The sequence below is a fragment of the Zingiber officinale genome, chromosome 6B, assembly GCF_018446385.1.
Source record: "Zingiber officinale cultivar Zhangliang chromosome 6B, Zo_v1.1, whole genome shotgun sequence".
NCBI classification, from domain to species: domain Eukaryota; kingdom Viridiplantae; phylum Streptophyta; class Magnoliopsida; order Zingiberales; family Zingiberaceae; genus Zingiber; species Zingiber officinale.
Window position 1 is genome coordinate 73685161 of NC_055996.1, and position 13675 is coordinate 73698835.

General features: G+C 34.4%; 1 long non-coding RNA gene across 1 annotated transcript; it reads right to left on the reverse strand.

Moving 5' to 3' along the window:
- Nucleotides 1–466: 466 nt before the first annotated feature.
- On the reverse strand, nucleotides 467–2065 carry LOC121990286. The gene is made up of 4 exons (XR_006114536.1): nucleotides 1634–2065; nucleotides 1246–1378; nucleotides 1038–1110; nucleotides 467–650 (listed from the first exon to the last, which is right to left on the reverse strand). It is a non-coding gene; the product is annotated as an uncharacterized LOC121990286 (long non-coding RNA).
- Nucleotides 2066–13675: the final 11610 nt, after the last annotated feature.

Consider the following 13675-nt stretch of genomic DNA (forward strand, 5'->3'; position numbering starts at 1 on the left):
CACACAAATTTTCCATTTACCTTTTGAGGTTTTCCATAGAAACCAACTTACACAAATTAACAACCTCCAACTCAGCAAACACGATTGCAATTTGTTACTGATGAAGAATTTCCTTCAAACATTCAACTCATTCACCATGTATTTGTGCCTCAAGAGTGAGTGGCACAACTAGCTAATATTGTTTTTTGTCGAGTTAAAAAATTATATATATATATATATATATATGAAAAAATTATACTTGCAAAATCTTGTTAAAAAATACTCTCCCATTTCACGTGTCATGCACATGCTCTGTCAACTAGTTGTTTTAAATGGCATAGTTGTTCATATGTCTTTTGCATATATTTAAGACTTTAGAAATGCAAGTGAAGCTGTGATTATAATTCTTCTAATCCAATGTCTATCTACCTAATGAAAGTTAAGTAGTCATCTGACATGTATTACGCAGTAAGAGAATCTCCTAAGATTGTAAAATACAAGAATCTTTCTATGTATGGATCAAGTATTGCATGAAGCACTATCTATGAACATTTAACACTAATAGTACAAACTTACCATTGTTAGCTATGTAATCAAAAGATTCCAGCGCCTCTGAAGTTGTTCTGTAAATGTTTGGTGCCAACATATGAACAAGGTGATCATCAACCCGCCTAAAATGAGAAGGAAAAATAAAACAATAAACAATCAAAGTAATATAATGTCGTTGAACTCTTACTGAACAGCATCAATAAATGATCCAAAACCTCAAGACAGCTTGCAAGTCTCAGTATGTACAAAGTCTCATATAGACCACACCAATAAGATTAATAGGCTGTGTGACTGAACTTGTTCATACAACAGGATTGTGAGATCAACCTTCTTGATTCAGTCGAATTATGTTCTCTCTGATTGAATGTTTAAATGAAAGGTCTTTCTTGCTGCTATGCACATAAACAATGTGAGCTGAATCGTCTAATTAAGTTATTTTTGCACTCTTATTCCAATTTTTCCCTTCTTATTTTGTTGGTTAAAGAGTAGCTCACTAGGTGAAATCATACCTAAGCCATTTGACATTTTCGTCATCAGTGACTTTCTCAGGATGCAGCCTGGCATCTAAGTTTCTCACTATATCTGCAGAAAAGAACCGAATGAAGCATTGGTAAATCTTGCTAGCAAGCTACCATATTCCTATGTCTCAAATAACAAAACCAGCCTTCAATTTGATTCAGTAATTTTATTAGAAAAAAGAAAGAAAGATCAAATAACCTGATGAATTAATTAGCTGCTCCCCGTTCACAACCAGTATTGGAACCTTCTTATAATCAGGCCACTATCTCCTTCTTGCTTAAAGGATTCACCTCCACAATTTTGTATCTTATCTCATGATAGTCAAGCAATGCTGGAAAATAGCAGTAATTAATTAAACGACACAATGCACACTGTGATGGAAAGCAATATTGAATGCCTGCTTTAACTGAATCCAAAACAGGACAGTTATGTGAATAAACGTAACTAGATATTGGAAAAGGAGATTGCCCTGAGCCAAGAAACAGTAATTGTAGATCGCATAATTAAGCATTTCCATCCTAAATGGTAGCTGCAGTTCCGAAATGGTGCTTGTTAAAGATACTAAAACCTAAAGATAAATGATTACCTTTGACCTTATTGAAGAAGGGGCAAGCCTCATACTGGTAAAGTACGACATCCTTGGGAGTCCGCTCGGGAGAGTGTTGCTCCTTGGCCAGCCAAGCCAACGGGGAAGGTCTTCGATGAGGCAGCAGGTGGAGGTGAAGGGCACCGTCTCGACCAGTGCGTTGTCGTTACATCAGATCCTCTGGCGAAAGGGCGGCCGTCGGCACGTTCCTCGGGGCAGCGACTGCCGAGAAGGAAGATAACGGGTGAGGAGGGAAGTCGCGGCGGAGGACGGATTGGACGAGGTGACGCTGCGCAGCCCTTCTCATCGCTTCCATCTCGACGCAATCAAATCCTTCGACTTCGAGAGCAGGGCTCGCCGCGATCGCTGTAACGGCGGAAGAGGCGAAAGTGAGGAATCCGCGATTTCGGAAGAAGGTTTACCATATGCTATTCCTGCGAAACACATAAGGCATCCCGATTACAGTTTACCTGTAGGAATAAAGTACATTCAACGTGATGGAATATGATACGCAACACCAATATTGTCAGGTAGGACGAAATTTTACAAAATAAAGTATTTTTTTAAATTATATATATATATATATATATATATATATATATATATATATATATATATATATATATATATATATATATATATCCCAAATTCAATGAATTAGGTTTTTTAAATCAAAATATTCAAATCTTACTATCAATTAATCTTAGAAATGATTATCATGGTCCTATAAAATATTTTCACCGAACATTAAAGTAAATCAATCGGGAAGAACAGACAAATCCTGACAAATGACCCATCGTCATAAATAATTTAAACTCTTCAAATGTAATATGCTATGAGTGAGATTTAAATTATCGTTATATAGAGAGTCTATCCTATCACTTCACCAAAATTCGAAGGATGGGAATTAAGTTTTAGTGAACCGGCCCAATGTAACTCCGTTTTATTGGGATAAAATTATGGGGAAAAAATCATGAGGTGAAATTGACTACTCTTTTATAACAAAAAATTATATTAAAAGGACATCTCATTGTTTTTTTAATTTTAAGAATACTGTATTTTAGTTCGTAAAAGATGATTATGTTTATTTTAGACGTCCTCCATTGTAACTGCTATAATTAATTGTTAAAATATATAATAATTATTTGTAACGTTTATAATGTTTTAAAATATAATATTTTATTTTAATCAAAATTATTTATACATCAAACACTTAGGGGTGCTTGGTTTGGGTAAGGGAAATGGAATGAGAATAGGAATGATTATCAATAATAATGAAATGGGAATGATTCCCATACCACCCATTCCTATGGGTAATGGCCCATTCCTATGTTTAGAGGAATCAATCCGTGGGACCCACCATCATTTCCCCAAACCAAGCACCATGTTTCATTCCATTCCCATTCCAAACCCCCCAAACAAGCACCCCTTTAACTTCTTTATCAATTTCATCAAATTACTTAAATTCTATTAAAATCATTTTAACTTGGTAAAAATCATTTTAGAATTTTTGTAACATTACTATATAATTACGAGAGCAGATCTCCTTGTCCCCTTTTTTATGGATTAGGGGATGGATCACTCATAATTACGGCTAGATCGTAGTCACGATCCAGTCGCAATTGGTTGTGATCCCTTCCTATGTTCACCCTCCCCTCCAAGTTATAGTTTGGTTCGGAGAGGATGGTCGGAGGCCACCCCCGCTCAGCATCCAACAACCTGGCCACTTATCCACCACCGGTGGCCTTCGGGCAGCCTCCGATCTCTGTCTCCGAACCAAACTATACCCTGGAGGGGACGGTGAACCCAGGAAGGGATTACAACCAATTGTGGTCGGATCACGACCACAATCCGATCGTAATTATGAGTGGTCCATCTCCTGATCCACAAAAAAGGGGACCAGGAGATCCGCTCTCCGTAATTACTACATCATTGTATTAGTTGGTATAACAATTATAGTAGTTATCTAGACAGTTGATACAACACTCTAAGCGCCTATTTGGTTCAAGGTTATTTTCTATAATCTTGGTTATCCAACCAAGGTTATATTATTTCACCCATTTGGTTCAGGGTGATGGATGATTCCAAAATTATATTTGATTCTTGCCACGTTAGAAAAATGACATTATATTCCGGAATCAAAAAACCTCCAAATCCTAAGGTTTTGGATGATTCCGGGGTTAAGTAATTTTTTTTCTCAAATATAATCTTCGATGTTTACCGACAACTTTTCTTCCATTTTTTTTCGTAAACTTAGGGCAACAATACTTCTCTTCGAACCAACACCGGCGGCGGCAGACTTCTCCATCTTTGCTCCTCCCACTTTGTCTTATTTGAACCAGCGACGATAGATTTCTCCCCTCTTTATCTTCTTCTTTGAACCAACAGCGACGACAGGACTTCTCCCGCTTCTTTTCTTCAATCGGCGGCGACAGACTTCTCCTGCTTCATCTTCTTCAAATCGACGGCGACAGCAAACTTCTCCACCTCGAGTCCTTGGAATCATTGCCAGCAAGCTTCTCCATCTCGGTTGGACTCCAACTTCAAGAGGATCTCACATTTTGGGTAAAAAAAATATATCATTTTTAAAGCTTCTCAATCTCGGTTGGACTCCAACTTCTTTGTCTCTGATCATTTCAAATCTCCATCACCCACCTTTAATTTTCTTGCTCATCCCATTCAGTTTTGTGATTTATCCCTAATACATCTTTGTCAATGCACTATGTTTGTATTTATTTTTCTCTTATCAGTTATTGGGATTTTCCACCTTGTTGATTTCCTATTTGGTTCATTGTCCTTTTTATATGATAGGTTGATATGGCTCGGTTGTCAGTAAGGCAAGAGATGAAAATAGTTTCTATATTCATTATGCATATGAAGATGATGGAAAGCAAACTATTTTTGCTTTTGTTATTGACAATTATCTTAGCTATCAAGAGAAGAAGTGCTAGTAGGGATGACAATGGGTCGGGTTCGGGTCAGATTTTATATCCTCCGTCCCCATACCCATCGGGTATAGGATCACCGATGGGTCTACCTATACCCATTAAATGATCGGATATCTTCTATAGTTATAATTTTTCTTCTTTCTATCCAACTATTTGTTGGGACCTTTGTGCCCGCTAGAAGGGGGGTGAATAGCGTTTCGTCGCGCTTGTTCGTTCTTGCTTCGTCTTGATAATGTGCAGCGGAATACAAAGACAAAACAAAACAAAACACTCACAACGTTAACACCTAGGGTTTACTTGGTATCCACCTCAAGAAGAGGTGACTAATCCAAGGATCTATACATACGACACAATCTCCACTATGAACACCTCCTTCTCGGTCACAGCCGGAGGCGAAGAAACCTCATACAAACTCACACAACAACACAACACCACTACAAGAAGAGAATACAGAAATATAAGTGAAATACACTTCTTCTTGCTTACTTGTTGCTCGTTGTTGCCTCTTGAACCTTGGAGAAACACCTCCAAGTGCCTTCAAAAACTGACAGTAAAGATCTGAAAGCTCGCGTGAAGAATCGCAGAAAAATCGCAGGAGAAATCGCAAAGATCTGCGGAGAAAATGCTCCGCCAAGGCTTTAAACAGTGCTCCTAATCGATCCAATTCATCCCCAATCGATTGCCACGTCAGCACCCATCAATCCAGCCGTCCATCACCTGTAACCTACGCAACAGTCACTTCCCAATCGATCGACCGATCGATTGGGACTGCCTGAATCGATCGACCGATTGATTCAGAGCCTTTCTATGCTCTCGCGTCCGCGCAAGAGCTTCTGCTACCCAATCGATCGACCGATCGATTGGCAGCTCCCAATCGATCGCCCGATCGATTGGGAGAGCTTTTGTGCTCGTGATTTCCTAACCCTAATCGATTGGCCGATCGATTGGGCCATTCCAACAATCGTAGCACACTCCAATCGATCGACTGATCGATTGGAGCCTGTTCAATCGATCGATCGATCGATTGAACACCCTGGACTTGACTCATACTCAAGTCTAGCTTCTCAAACCCAACTCTCAGCCAACCGTGACCTATTGGGTTTGCACGCCTAGCATTTGGCTACTCCCGACCAACCTCGAACTAGCCTTCTAACCTCCTCCATCAGCCTTGCGTCCCTCAGATATCTCCCCATCCTTCACGCCTTGCCTTCTGGAGCTTCCATTGGCCTCATCCTAGTTGTCGAGTTCTCCTCACCAAATCACACTAGGACTTACCTTGCCAAGATCACACTTGGACTTTCGAATTATCTGGCTCCTTACCAGGACTTTCCCTTCGCCAAGATCACACTTGGACTTTCCAGTTGCCTGGCTCCTCACCAGGACTTTTCTTTTGCCAAGATCACACTTGGACTTTCCAATTACATGATCTCACTTATCAGGACTTTCACCACCAAGTCTGGTCAACACTGACCTACTTAGATTTTCACTCTTGCCAACCTTCATGTTGGATTTATCTTTATCTAATCTCCAATTAGGACATTCCCAGTCAAGTCTCCTGTCAACCTTGACCTACTTGACTTCTTTCTTGCCTAACCTCCAATTAGGACTTTCCCGGTCAAGTCTTCGGTCAACATTGATCCACTTGACTTGTCTTCTCATCAACCTGGTCAATCCCTTGACCATCTCCATAATCGGACGACTGCTTCGGTAATCTCTATATATTGTCAAATGGACGATTGCCCTAGCAATCTCCATATATTGTCAAACATCAAAACTCAAATCCCGACTCAAACTTGACTCAACTCAAGTTTAGTCAAACTGGTCAAACTTGACCTAGGAAAATTGCCTCAACACTATTATCATTCAACAAAAATATATTAAAATTAACAACCTATTAAAAATATATATATATATATATATATATATATATAATTAAAAAAATAGATTAAATATCTATATAGTCTCTTCCTAATATCAACAAAAATAGTAAGTTGATTTTAGAAAAAGAAAAATTTCTTTAATATATGTATATATATATATTATTTAATTGGGTATTCAGATCGGGTATTGGGTATTGATAGCCCCTCCATACACTCCTTCATTCGGGTCGGATGTCGGATCCTCCATCGAATTTGGGTGAAATTACCATCCCTAAGTGTTAGGTTCAGGAGGAGGATATCATATGCTGATCAAGCGTTGTGTAGATATAATATTAAGTCTATAAACTTAAATGAGATGGGTTTTCATAGTGATCAACAATGCATGGATAACTGTAGGATGGATAGAAGGACTTTAACCAAACTTTGTTATTTGCTAACGACTCGTGGACAATTGCAAGGAAATAGAAATATGTCAATTAGTGAACTTATAATATCTTTTTTTCGTATTATTGCACATAATGTGAAGAATAGAGATATCTAGATATGGTGAGACAGTTAGTAGACAATTTCATTTAGTTTTGAACTTTGTTCTAAGGTTACACAACATTTTGCTTGAGAAATCAAAACCAATACCAGAAAATCACACGAATGAGAGGTGAAAATGGTTTAAGGTACACGTATATAATTTCCATGATTTTTTTTTAAAATTATTTTAATGTACACAATAAAATTAATTTAATTTTATGATACTGCTTTGAGTGTAGGGTTGTTTGGGAGCATTAGATAGGACTTATATTAATATCAATGCCCCACTAGATGATAGACCTAGGTATCGAAACAGAAAAGGTGAAATTGCAACCATGGCTTAGGTGTATACACACCGAACATGCAATTTAGCTATATCTTACCGGGGTGGGAAGGATCGACGACAGATGGTAGAGTCTTAAGGGATGTTATTAGTAGGAGAAATGACTTAAAGATTCCTCAAGGTAATTAAGTTATAATGGTCATAAAAGAATGGTCACTTGTAATATAGTTAACAAATATTTTGTTTACACACACACACACACACACATATATATATATATTAATACATGTTCACTTGTAATATTTATAGGTTGTTATTATTTGTGTGATGCTGGATACACAAATGGAGAAGGATTTTTGGCACCATATAGAGGTCAAATGTACTACTTGGCCAAATGGAGACAAGGTTACCAACCAACTACATCCAAAGAGTACTTTAATATGAAACACTCTCAAGCAAGAAATTGCATTGAGAGGTGTTTTGGCATTTTAAAAGCTAGATGTGCTATATTGAGAGATAAATCTTTTTATTCATCTAAGACTCAATGTAGGATTATATCTGCTTGTTGTATTCTCCATAATTTCATAAGATCTGAAATGACAATTGATCTAATAGAGACTGAGGTTGGTGTCCTTGAGTCAAATGAAAGTCACGATGATGATGATAGTGACGATGACGACGACGATGATAATTTGATCAGGCATTCTGAGACTAGTGTTGCTTGGACAGAATGGAGAGATAAGCTTACAGATGATATGTTCATGATCTGGCAGTCATTAGTTAATTCAATATAACGTTGTTTCTTGAAATTTGAGTTTCATTTCCATATATTTGAACTATTTGATTGTATTGTATTTGGGTTTATTATCCATTTGAAAAAATTTGAACAATTTGATTATGTTTGAACATTTTTGTTCATGTTAAAACATTTGATTGTATCTGGATTTTATATATTATCAATTTAAACCATTTGATTATATTTTTCATATGCATAATGTTGTATTTGGACTGTTTAATTTTAGTTTCCAATGGAAGGAAAGAACCAGAAGATGCTAAAAGGTGTAGCAACAACTAAGGATGTACCAACTTCACAACTAGTTCTATCAAGCCCAATTGAACTTGTAGAAAGTTCAATGCCAATGAAGGTTAAAAGAAAAACTCATAGCACCAAACACTTGTGGACAAAACAAGAGGATGTTGCATTAGTTGACTGTCTGGTTGAGTTGAGCAAATATTCAGGTTGAAAGAGAGAGAATGGTTTTAGAACTGGGTACTTGTTGCATTTAGAGAAACTCATGGCTGCTAAAGTGCCATCAAGCAATTTGAAGGCTACCCCTCATATCAAGTCAAGGTACAACCTACTGAAGAGGCAGTTCCACGCTATCAATGAGATGATAAATCATAACAATGGATTTGGGTGGAACAATGTTGAGAAATGTATTAATACATCAAAGGATGTATTTGATGATTGGGTTAAGGTAACTTTTTTCATAATTTCATAAGGTTTTTCATGTCTTTGATAATTAATAATTTTTTAATGCTAATAATATATTTTTTAATTTAGAGACATCTGACTACTATTGGTTTAAGAAACAGAGAGTTCCCCCATCTTGATGACTTAATGTTTGTGTGGGGGAAAGATCGTGCCACAGGAGCTGGTGCAGAAACCCTAACTGATGCAGTGGAAGAGATAAATTTATGCGATGAAGAAACTACAAATTTGAGTGTGAAATAGATGAATATACTGAATTTCACAAAGATGAAGAATATGTCAAAGAGGAAACAAAGAAATCTGAGATAGAGACTCAAGATTCATCAATTTGTCCATTAGAATTTAATCAATCAATTGTTTGGGCTTGCAAACCTTAATAGACCATTGAGATTCAATTTCTTTGTTAGTAGCTAGCTTCTGAGATTTAATAATATTAATGATGATCTTATGCAAATAATATTGTTACGCGAATAATTTTTTTTAGAAAAATTATGATAAATGTGGAATTAAATTCCTTCGTGACCTTGTAAAGTTAAGTCTAAAATAAAAAAGAATAATTAATAAATAATAATTAATAATAATAATTTAATATTAATATTACTAATTTATTTCATTTTAAAAAATTAATTAAATATCAAATTAATTTATGTCTAATAAGGGTAATAAAGTAAATGCAAAACTAAGTTATATAGTAAAACCTCTAACTAAATGAGTTTTTATTATATTAATTAGGATTGAACCAAACAACATTAGATTATGTTATATTCTCTATAATCTTGATTATGTGATTATCTTATAATCAAGTAATTATATAATTAAGATTATACATGATGATTTGAACCAAATGTACCATAACAGTGTTATTGTAGATACTATGTAGGTGATATAAAATTTATTAAGTCTTTTGATTAAGTTAAAATGATTTAAATATAGTTTAGGTAATTTTGATTAAATTGATAAAGAAAAATATTAATATACTAGTGTTTTATGTTTAATAATTTTAATTAAAGTGAAACATTGTATCAAAAACCTTGAAAGTAAAAATATTCTAGATATTAAAATATAATAGAACCTTCATTTCATAATTTGTGAGACGTTCTTTTTATTTTTCTACAAAATTAATGTTTGATTTGTAGTTAGAGATGGAAAATTATTTTAAAATTTTTTTATTTGTTTTGATTTAAAATCCTCAATTGAAAAAATATTAATAAAATTTATTTTTCAAGTGATTTTATCGAAATTAATATATATTTAAAATTTGAATTTGGATAAATTATCTCTGGTCATTTCCTTTTCTAAAATGTTGTCCGTGAAATTTGGAATTTGCATAATTATTTATGGTCATTCCGAAGCTATTACATGTATGGAAGCATGATAATGAACATTGGCATATCCATGGATGGTAAAAAGATGAAATTGGCATCAGAGTGACTCCTCTAAAACTGTCTATATACATTCTGAAACAGATAAATCATAGACTTATTCAATATTAGTAGAACTGCCAACATCGGCATATCCATAAATTATTAAAAAGACAAATTAATCAATAATTTGATTATATTTATCGTACTTAAAAATATCTTTATTTTAATATTAGTATAACAATTAAAAGGAATAACTAGTGTATACAAATTGCAACTCTAAAACATGTTAGTAAATCAATTTTTTAAGTTCAATTTAGTTGATAAAGAATTATCATATATATATATAAAGTTAAATTATTATTTTTTCGAATATATGTATATATATAAAGTTAAATTATTTTTTAGAATATATATATATATATATATATATATATATATATATATATATATATATATATATAAAGTTAAATTATTTTTTTTTCTAATTACTCTTAGACACTACAATAAATACTAAAATAAAGATATTTTTAATACGAAAAATATACTAAGATTCTGGCGCACGTGTGGAGATGCCACACCTGATAGGGGACCACCTATCCCAGGATTTGGCGCACAGATGACCACGTGGATGATTTGTTTGTGCAAATAGCTGGTAGCACAGGAGCACGTGCACATCAACATCATCGTGATGTCCTGGGTCACGCATCTTGATGAGCCAGCTATAGTGAACCAGTAAAGACTGTATTGGGTTTAAGCCCAACAAAGTTGATCCCAAGTCGAGGTCCAGTAAGAAGAGATATTACGTGAGCAACCAGATGACTATATACCTAGACCTAACCTTGCTTCGGAAGAGATATTATGTTTGTGCATGGTTCACAACTATTTAAGATTATTATATTAAAAAAATAAAATTATAAATTCATAAAAAAAATTTATATTTATTTTAGTTGTCTATATATTTTCTTAGAATATAGGAGAATCAAAATTACACTTATTTAACTTGGTTATATCCAGGACCGGACCTTTCACGAGTCGAGAGAGGCGACCGCCTCAGGCCCGGCCCAGGAAGGGGCCCAAAAATTTTTTTTTTTATTATACAAAAACACAATGGTAAAAGGCTAAACCCTTTTCAGTTTTCTCCCGGCCTCTCTTCCCTACTACGTCGTGTCGAGTCGAGTCGAATTTGTGCCCTGGAGCGGCGATCTCCACTGGCTTTTTTTTTTTTTGTTTTTTGCATCAGGTTCCTCCTCCGAACTCTCTTATTCTTTTTTTCGTTGCTTTGCTCTTTTATATCTGGAATGACGACGATGATTCCCCCCCCCCTCTTTTTGGTCAATAAAGCTTTTATTTTGTTTTATCTCGAGATTTAGGAAAGCCTCCAATTTTTTTTTCTCAATCTTCATATGCCGTGAGTACATTGAACGATTCTCTAGAATGTTTTCAGCTAATGTCAAAACAAATTACTATGTTATGTCTAGTATGATTTGTGGAAGCATGCATTGGCCTTTTGTTCAGTTCAGGGCATATTTTTTGGTGAAGATAAGAGCTCAATTTCAGTTCACATTTAATCAATTAATTATTTTCATTTTTATCACCTCTCAGGCACTTTATCTACAACAAAGTTCTTTCTTATGCTTCAACTTGCAGAAAGCAAAGAAAGAGTTTAGTTTGAATATTGGACTCAGCAGTAGGATTTCGACATTACATTAGACAATTTGGTAAGATTATTTTTGTGCATCATTGTCTGAATATTAAGTTTAAATGTTTAAATTTTAATATTTCTTTAGACTTTCTCTGCTTTACTTTTGTATTGGATAATTGGATGATATTTCTTTTATTAGTTCACAGAAAAAGGTTACTTAGGTCATTGGATGATATTTCTTTTCTCCATTGTTCTTTTATCAGTTCTTGATCTCTGCTTTACCTTTTGTGCTATCATTTTCACAGATTTTTTTTTCTTTTATCAGTTCTAGTTTCAGGCTTGTTAATTCATAATTGAACCAGCAATTAGTTTACTTTGATGATTTTCTAGAAAATGTTAAACTCCTTTTCATTTTTGATGATTTTCCATGCTACGTCTTTTACTTTGTTACATTATTTGTATATATCACCTATTAGAAAATCAGTTAGGTGATCAAATCTTTTGAATATGCAATTAGCTTATATAAATATATTATGTAAATTGTAAGATAATGTGTTTTCTTATTCATTGAAAATTTGAAATTAGTCTAATAGTATTCTTATATACATTGTCAGTTAATTGTAGCGGCCTCTTCTTATTAAATGTCGTTTGGTTTAATCAATTTTTTATCAGAAAACTATAAAAAAAAATCTAACATAATATATTGTTACTCTTGAATGTAGAGAATTATTGAGTTAATATTTAATTTTAATACCTTGCAGGTATAATAAAAGAATATTAAAAATGCCTCCTAAATATATGTCTCTGGAGCTCAAAAGAGAAAAATGAAACAAAGAGAGGAGGCATTAATTCAAAGTCAAGCCGGTGATATTAACAAATATTTTAGGAGAAGTAGCAGAATAGAAAGAGAGGAATTAGGAGATAATTTGGTGATTGAAGAACAAAGTCACAATGAAAATGAGGAATTGGTTGAAGCTGCCAATTTGATTAAGTCGAATGAAAACTTAGAAGAAGACTCTCAACATGAAAAATTAGATTCAACTCTGAATTTGCAGGATCCTGAAAATTGGAATAACATCAGTCAAAAATTGAGAGATTACTTAATAGAAATGGGTCCAAAAAGAGTGAATAATTTGTTGTTTCCCAAGGATAGTAATAATAGACATTTTGATTCATCGCATTATACACGGGTAATGACAAATGGACAAACAATAGATAGAAGATGGCTTGTATATTCTATTTCATTGGATAAAATATTTTGCTTTTGTTGCAAGTTGTTCAAGACTGAACAAATGATGAGTAGAATGAGGAATTTAGCTAATGATGGATACAAAGACTGGCGTAATATGCATAGAAGTCTTAAACAACATGAAGCTAGTAGAGATCATATGGACTGCATGATTGCTTGGGTTGAATCAGAAAAGAGGCTGAAAAAAAATCAAACAATTGATTACAGTATGCAACTTCAAATCAACAAAGAAAGACAACATTGGAGGCAAGTGTTAACAAGAATAATCTCCATTGTGAAAGCACTTGCTAAAAATATTTTGGCCTTTCGAGGGGATGATGAGAAACTTTATGTCGAGAATAATGGGCTATTTTTGCAAATGATAGAAATGGTTGCTGAGTTTGATCCAGTGATGGAAGAGCATGCTCGACGTTGTGAAGCAAGGGAATCTCAATATACATATTTTAGTCCCAAAATTCAGAATGAATTGATAGAAACTTTGGCAAATGAAGTGAAAAGGTCAATCATTGCAAAAGTTAAACATGCAAAATATTTTTCAGTAATACTTGATTGTACTCCAGATGCGAGTCATCAAGAACAAATGTCTCTAGTGCTACGATGCTTGGATGATTCAACAGACACACCAAAAGTAGAAGAATATTGGGTTGAGTTTTTGAAGG